Raw genomic sequence first — 7857 nt, 5'->3', positions numbered from 1 at the left:
GTGCCACCTATGCTGTACTTGTGCATTTGGTTTTTCTTGCCTAAATGTAAACCACCATTTAATATAGACCACTGTTTACTGTGTTTACTCCTGGATTATCTCAGCTCAATAAGACTGTGCATGCTCTGACACATTGTGCCCCCCCCTAGAGGTCTGCAGATCACAGTTGAGAACCAATGCACCTCTTTGCATGTTCATAGAGAATGCACATTAGGGCAGAAATCCAACATGTCTCACTTATCTTGCATTAAAAAGCAGAAATGTAACATTAACTTCATCCAAGTTATCTTTATCACCACGTCCCTATGAAACTCATAAAGGTGGTCCGTCAGTATGCAGGTGGTTAAATTTTCATGAGTGGAATTAGGTGTTCTTGTGGTTACTCAGTGATGATGGTTGGAACATTTCTCCTATCCTTGAGTTCAGAGAAATTATCTACCCAATTTCCCTGGTCATCAATGCGGTAGAGAATCTTTAAAGGCTCTTTGTGCCCAGCACTAATTAAAATCTGCCATAGGTGGTTTTCCAAATGAACTGTGGTAGATGGTTGTGCTATTTTTTTGTTTAGTTCCATGCTGTTGAGTTTGCATTAGGAGCTTTAATTATCTTCTTCATCTTCAGCTTTGATTCAGCATTCTATTTGCAATGACAAAAGGAAGGAAATGTATTTGCTCTCCCTTAGCACAATGGTGAAACTTACTTTTTTTAACAAGTTAAGAAAACATAAGTGTTATTAACACCAATTCTGCTCTGTGAGACAGGATAGTGCTTTGAGGCTCCAGTGTCTTTAATTATGAATCTCCAGCTGTCTTCCAACCAAGTCCAATTTTTCAAGAGGTGAAAGAATGATGTATTCCCAATCAGGAGTTGTGTGGGTTTTTTTTTTCTTCCCACTTCTATTTAGGAGATGAATTAGTACCTTAGCCCAGCTGTTATCCAGATGTGAGCCATCATTGTCTGGAGAATTACATTCTATGAATCATTAATTAAAACTTCTCAGTTATGCTTCATTTGGTGACACAAACAACCTGAAATATCGGTTGTAAAATTCAGCCTGAGAATAAGGCCAAAGATGAGAAGAGCAAAGTTGTTTATCTAAAAGCAGCGACTGTGACTCCATTCTGTGATTTGTGCTCAATTCAGGCTGTTAACTGATTCTTTCTCCTCTGCTGACTCTCTGCCTGGGCACCTGGAAATGGATTATCTGAAGAAAACCGATACAATATCAAAACACACCAGGTTCAAAATGGAATTAAAAAAGCATTTGCAATGCTGATGTTTTGAAACAAAGTTTTCTTAAGAAAAAAAATCTCAGCTGCACATGAGGTTCTGTTAATATAGTTAATATTGGTAGGAGTAATATCTGAAGACCTTCTTAAAATAAAACCACTAATTATGCATAAGATGTACCTGGAGATGATTCCTAGTTTTCCATTGGAATGGCTCCTTTACAGGTAATCCTTGAGTTAAGACTGTGCAGGTCATCCTCAACTTATGACCACAATTAAGCCCAAAATTTCTGTTGTTAAGTGAGACATTTGTTAAGTGCATTTTGCCCCATTTTACGACTTTTCTTCCCACAGTTGTTAAGAGAATCACTGCACTTGATAAGGTTGCAGGATTTGGGTTTGGCTAGTCTAGAGAAAAGAAGAACTAGGAGTGACATGATAGCAGCATTCCAATATTTGAGGGGCTGCCACAAACAAGAGGCGGTCACTTTATTTACCAAAGCACCAGAGGGCAGGATGAGAAACAATGGTTGGAAACTGATAAAAGAGAAAAGCAACCTGGAATTAAGGAGAAACTTCCTAACAGTGAGGACAGTTAACCAGTGGAACAGCTTGACTCCAGAAGTTGTGGGTGCTTCATCATTGTAGGGTTTTAAGAAGAGACTGGATAGCCACCTGTCTGGAATGATATAGGATCTCTTGCTTGAGCAGAGGGTTGGACTAGAAGACCTCCAAGTTCCCAGATTCTATTCTATTCTATTCTATTCTATTCTATTCTATTCTATTCTATTCTATTCTATTCTATTCTATTCTCCAGTTGTGAAGTGAATCTGGCTTCCCCATTGACTTTGCTTGTCAGAAGGTCATAAAAGGTGATTGCATGACCTTGGGAGAGAGCAATGATCATAAATATGAACCAATTGCAAAGAATTTGAATTCAGATCACAAATGTCATAACTGTGAAAAACAATTATAAATCACATTTTTCAGTGTTGTTGTAACTTTGAACAGTCACTAAACAAACTGTTGTAAGTCAAGGTTTACCTGTAATTGAGCCCAGAATTATGACTGTAAGTCATTGTGGTTATTTAGAATAGAATAGAATAGAATAGAATAGAATAGAATAGGAAGGGACCTTGGAGGTCTTCTAGTCCAGCCCCCTGCTCAAGCAGGAGAACCTATACCATTTCAGACAACAGCTGTCTAGTCTTTTCTTAAAAATCTTCAGTGATGAAGTACCCACAACTTCTGGAGGCAAGGTGTTCCACTGGTTAATTGTCCTCACTGTCAGGAATTTTCTCCTTAATTCCAGATTGCTTCTCTCTTTGATCAGTTTCCAACCATTGTTTCTCGTCCTGCCCTCTGGTGCTCTGGTGAAAAATGTGACCCCCTCTTCTTTGTGGCAGCCCCTCAAATACTGGAATACTGCTTTCATGTCTCCCCTATTTCTTCTTTTCTTTAGACTAGCCAGACCCAAGTCCTGCAGCCGTTCTTTGTATGTTTTAATCTCCAAGCCTTTGATCATCTTAATTGCTCTTTTCTGAATTTTTTTTCCAAACTCTCAACATCTTTTTTGTGATATGGTGACCAAAATTTTAAATATTTAATATTTAAATGAATATTTAATAAATATGTATACACATTATTTATAATTTATATAATTAATAATACATAAATAAAAATATTTAAATGTATCCATTTTAAACAATGCACCTTTTTTTGATGGAAACTGGAAGTCAGCTTTGGAAACAGACAAAAAAGTAAAAAAAAATCACAGTGATGGGACGTTGCAAATGGCTATAAATGTGAGCTGGTTGTCAAACATCCAAAATGCAATTGAGTGCCACAGGAGGGCTGTGTGTGGAAATCAGAACTTCAAAATTAGGCGATAAGAATCTTTTTGGGGGGGTTCATCATAAGTTCAAGCAGTTGCTAAGTAACTGGTCATTAACTGAGGACTCCTGTACAAAAAGTCTAGACTTCTGGAGAAGAAATGACCAAGTGCTAAAAGTGACTGCAATGGAATGAAAAGCTGATAAGTTGAACAGTTCTTCAGAATCCCCTTCCAGACAAGGAGAATATTTAAGTTCAACCTCAAATATTCTGGACAGTTGCTCCTCACAATGAGACAACAAGACAGTGCTGTCAGGTGGCTTTAGAGCTTTGGGAAACAAGGAATAGCCATCTTCTTTAAAACATGATCAGCGCTTTTGAAAGGACCCTGGGTTTGCATACTTCCCTTTCTAATCACCTCCAGAAATTGCTTATTAAGTGCTTTTCAGCTAGTAGGAAGTTTTGGATCAACTAGTCTGGTGAAGAACGAGAAGAAAGGACTCACTGGAGAAGAGCCTAATGCTGGGAAAGATGGAGGGCAATAGAAGAAGGGGACGACAGAGAATGAGGTGGCTGGATGGAGTCACTGAAGCACTAGGCGTGAGCTTAAATGGACTCCAGAAGATGGTAGAGGACAGGAAGGTCTGGAGGAACGTTGTCCATGGGGTCGCGATGGGTCGGACACGACTTCGCAACTAACAACAAGAAGTCTGGTGAAGAAAACTCACCAGGTGAGTTTCCTTCAATCCTTGGCAAAAGAGACTTTGAATACAAATGTAGTATTAAGGACTTTTTTAAAAAATAAGAAACAGCAAAAGAGTGATTAGAATTTTGACTTAGGAAAGCTTACAAATGGACTAAGGGTCCAGATGGAATTGAACTAAGATTCTGGACTTTAAAAAAAAATCCCCCTCATGGGAAAATCTTTTATTTTGATATTTTATTTTTTTTAAAAAAACCATTATACGATCAGACTTTGAAAATTGGCTACTAGAGAGAACTTGGACATAAAGATTACAATTAAAGGAGAACTCTTAAATTTGACTTACTAATACCGAATAAAGCAAAATATTTTAACATTGGACATAGTGAAGGATATTTTTGAACAAGGGACCCAGACATTAATTTTAAGAGTTTCTGCTTCTATAGGTAGACTATGTTTTAAGCGATATTGTGAAAAAAAACCAAGTTTTATCTGACAAGATTGAGACTGATCTGCAAGAGGATTTCAGCCCCTACTAGTCCCTACATGCCATTCAATTTGACAAAATAGCATTTGCTTTTTGAAATTTCTCAGAGAAAGAAAAGGAGCATTTCCATGAAATTTTCATTGGCAAAATGCAATATTCATGAGCCTATTTACTTATGAAATGGGCATAATTTGTTTAATTCTGATGTGGTCAGGCACGAGTGAGAAAGACCTGTTTTTCAGCATCCAACAACTTTACATCTTCCCTGTTTCTCACACTTGAATTAAACCTGAAAGATAATTTCTCTTTTGGGGTTTTGATTATTAGAAAAAAAGCAGGATAATAGAAAAAAGTGAACTGTTTTGTAATGATAGACTAAGAGATAATTTTGTAATTGAACTTATATATGCTGCAAATCTAATCAGAAGTGTCTTCTATTATTTTATTCTGCCTGTACTTTTGCTTTTTTCCTTCTTCCTTCCTTTACTGTTTTTAAGATTTATTACTTGGTTTTCATGTCCTTTGTAAAACATTGTACAGATAATCCTTGACTTACGACCACAGTTGAGCTCAAAATTTCCATTGCTAAGCAAGACAATTGTTAAGTGAGGTTTGCTTCCCCATTGACTTTGCTTGTCAGAAATTTACAAAAAGTGATCACATGACCCTGGCACACTGCAACAGTCTTAAGTACATGCCAGTTGCCAATCATCTAAATTTTGATCAGATAACCATGGGGAAGCTGCAATGGTCTTAAATGTGAAAAACAGTAATAAGCCACTTTTTCAGTGCCATTGTAATTTCAAATGGTCACTAAACAAATCGTTGTAAGTCAAGGACTATCTGTACACACACACACAGAAACTGAGCCTCAAATGGGACTCTTAGAATATCACATCTCCCATTGGGATTTGTTGATTAGGAAGCACACCCTGCCAACAAGATTCTAGATCGGCGATGTCCAACCCCCAGTCTGTGGACCAGTACCAGGCCACGGCATGCCAGCAACCGGTCCACACAAAAAAGCAAAGCCCCATCTGTGGGATGCAGGCAGCACACAAAACTACGCACCCTCCAGTCCACGAAAAAATATCTCTCCACGGAACCAGGCCCTGGTGCCCAAAAGGTTGGGGACCTCTGCTCTAGATACCCACACGACATAAACTTTTAACATTGCCCACTACTGTCTCATGGCATGGGACCTACAATATTTACAAAAGGGCTTTGGAGAGAGCAGAAGTGATCCAAATCTACTGGCAAATTACAAAATTGGTTTCCTCCGTCTCTTTTCTTCTCAACCTGGAATCAGTTGGAAGGTTTTATTTTTTGTTCTCTCTTCTTCCTTTTTTCCTTCCAGCCTTCTTCAAATTATAACAAATATTACCATATTCTCTTCCCAGGAGTCCCACCTCCTTCCATTATGTATTGCTTTAACCTAAATAAATGGGGTCATTCTGTTTGAAAGGATAAGCATCGTTAACACTTCACCACTGAAATGTTTCCTCAGGCTCCTGTGTTCATTAATTACTTTCCTGTTACAGGTGGGTAGATAGGTAGATAGATAGATAATAATAGATGATATTTATAAAAGGTCCTCCCTGTGCATAGATCCCAATCTAACTAGGCAACACTAATAGCATCTGTGATACACAAGCTCAGGAAGACAAATAAATGGTGATGTTATGACACTCTGTAACCACTGACAGCTGTTTAAATAATAATTTTCAGGAAGTGGTATTTCAAAAGGCCTTGTCTGAGTATTTTCTGCTTCTGATTTTGATATTCACAATTACCAGCTGGGCTTATTAAAGCACCACAGCCGTTATTGGCTTGGTGGCACAGGGGATAAAAAGCAGCATTGCAGGCAAACTCTGCCCACAGCCTGGAGTTTGATCCTGACAGGGCTTAAGGTTGACTCCACCTTCCATCCTTCCAAGGTTGGCAAAATGAAGACCCAGATTGTTAGGGGCAATATGCAAATAATGCTTACATTGTAAACTGCCCAGAGAGTGCTGCAAAGCACTATGGCACAAGTGTTAAACTCGCCATGTCATGTGATGTGTCGCAACGTATCGTGACTTTTTCACATTGCTGGAGCTGGGGTGGGCACGATCTCTGCATGATGCAACCGGCCTGTGAGCCGGCAGTTTGACACCCCTGGTGGTATATAAGCTTAAATGTTATTGCTATTATTTGGAATTCTTCTTTGTTCTCTCCCTTCTCTCTCCTTTATTTAAAAGATTTATCGGGCTCCCCATTTTAATGTCTATGGAGATTCTCACTCATCCAGGTCATAGTTGTCCCAAAGGTACTTTTCCAAGAGGCAATTGGACTTTGTTTTTCCCTGAGGACATTTCGCTTCTCATCCAAGAAGCTTCTTCAGTCAGAACTGAAGAAGTTTCTTGGATGAAAAGCAAAACGTCTTCAAGAAAAAAGAAAGAAAATCCAGTTGCTTCTGGAAAAAGCACCTTTGGGACACCCCATCTTAAGCAACTCTGGGTGGGTGACAACAGTTTGCAATTAACTTCTTCAAGGATAATAGTACCTCTTTTTTTTTAAAGCCTCCAGTCAACCTTATAATACAAGAATTTATCAGTTGTCCCTCATCCAAGTCTAACCAGGGCTTAGCTTTCAAAATCAACTGATACTGGCTGGATTCTGTCATCACTAAAGCAGGACTAAGGTCTGCACTTTTGAGTTAAAGGGGAAAAAATATTATCTTTTAGCTCACTAAGCATGTTTTAACTCAATACCAAATGTAAATGCAGTCATTGGTGTGGGGGTGGTCTTGGGAAATGTAGATTTTCCAAGAGCATTTGCCAGAACCAAGAAGGTGACTCTCTTAACTTTACTGATTTTGTGGTATCGATTTAGCTTTCTGATTATGTCATGGGAATATTAAATCCATCCATTTTCAAGTTCAGCCATTCTCTTCCAGTTATTTTTAGACTAGTAATTAATGACCAGCGTATAATGGCTTGCATCCAGGAGGAAAAAAAAATCTTCTTTGCAATTTCCAGGTCAGCAAATCAGTTTGCTAGAGCGTATCATTTGAGCACATAGGAACTAGTCCATGTTATAACCAAAAGCAACCGTGACTTGAACAAGTTGCCCAAAATTAACCTGTCACAAAACTTTCCAAAAATAATGTTGACATTGCATTCACTGGGATTGCCTGTTCCGGTGAGCAACTGTATGATACCTACATCGCAAGATCCTTTCGTGGGCGCATTCGGCGCAGCAGCAACACATTATGAATTTATCAGCAATGATCTCAGACCAATACTGTGCTAAAACTGTCATCCAGTCATGGGTGTCCAAAGCAAAATTGTCAAAATGTACAAGATGGTATTGGGACTGCCCATTTTAATGAATTTTAATTTATTATTAATTATTTAGCACATAGAAAAAGCTTTAGTGAAGCTATACAAGCAGTCCTCAACTTACAACTGTTTGTTTAATGACCATTTGAAATTACAACAGCACTGAAAAAAGTGACTTATGACCAATTTCACACCTACGACCATTGCAGTATCCCTTTGGTCACTTGATCAAAATTCAGATGCTTGGCAACTGACTCATATTTATGACACTTGCATATTTAT

This window comes from Protobothrops mucrosquamatus, unplaced genomic scaffold (assembly GCF_001527695.2).
Source record: "Protobothrops mucrosquamatus isolate PMUCROS unplaced genomic scaffold, P.Mucros_1.0 scaffold1680, whole genome shotgun sequence".
NCBI lineage: Eukaryota > Metazoa > Chordata > Lepidosauria > Squamata > Viperidae > Protobothrops > Protobothrops mucrosquamatus.
This window is presented reverse-complemented; position numbering follows the sequence as displayed.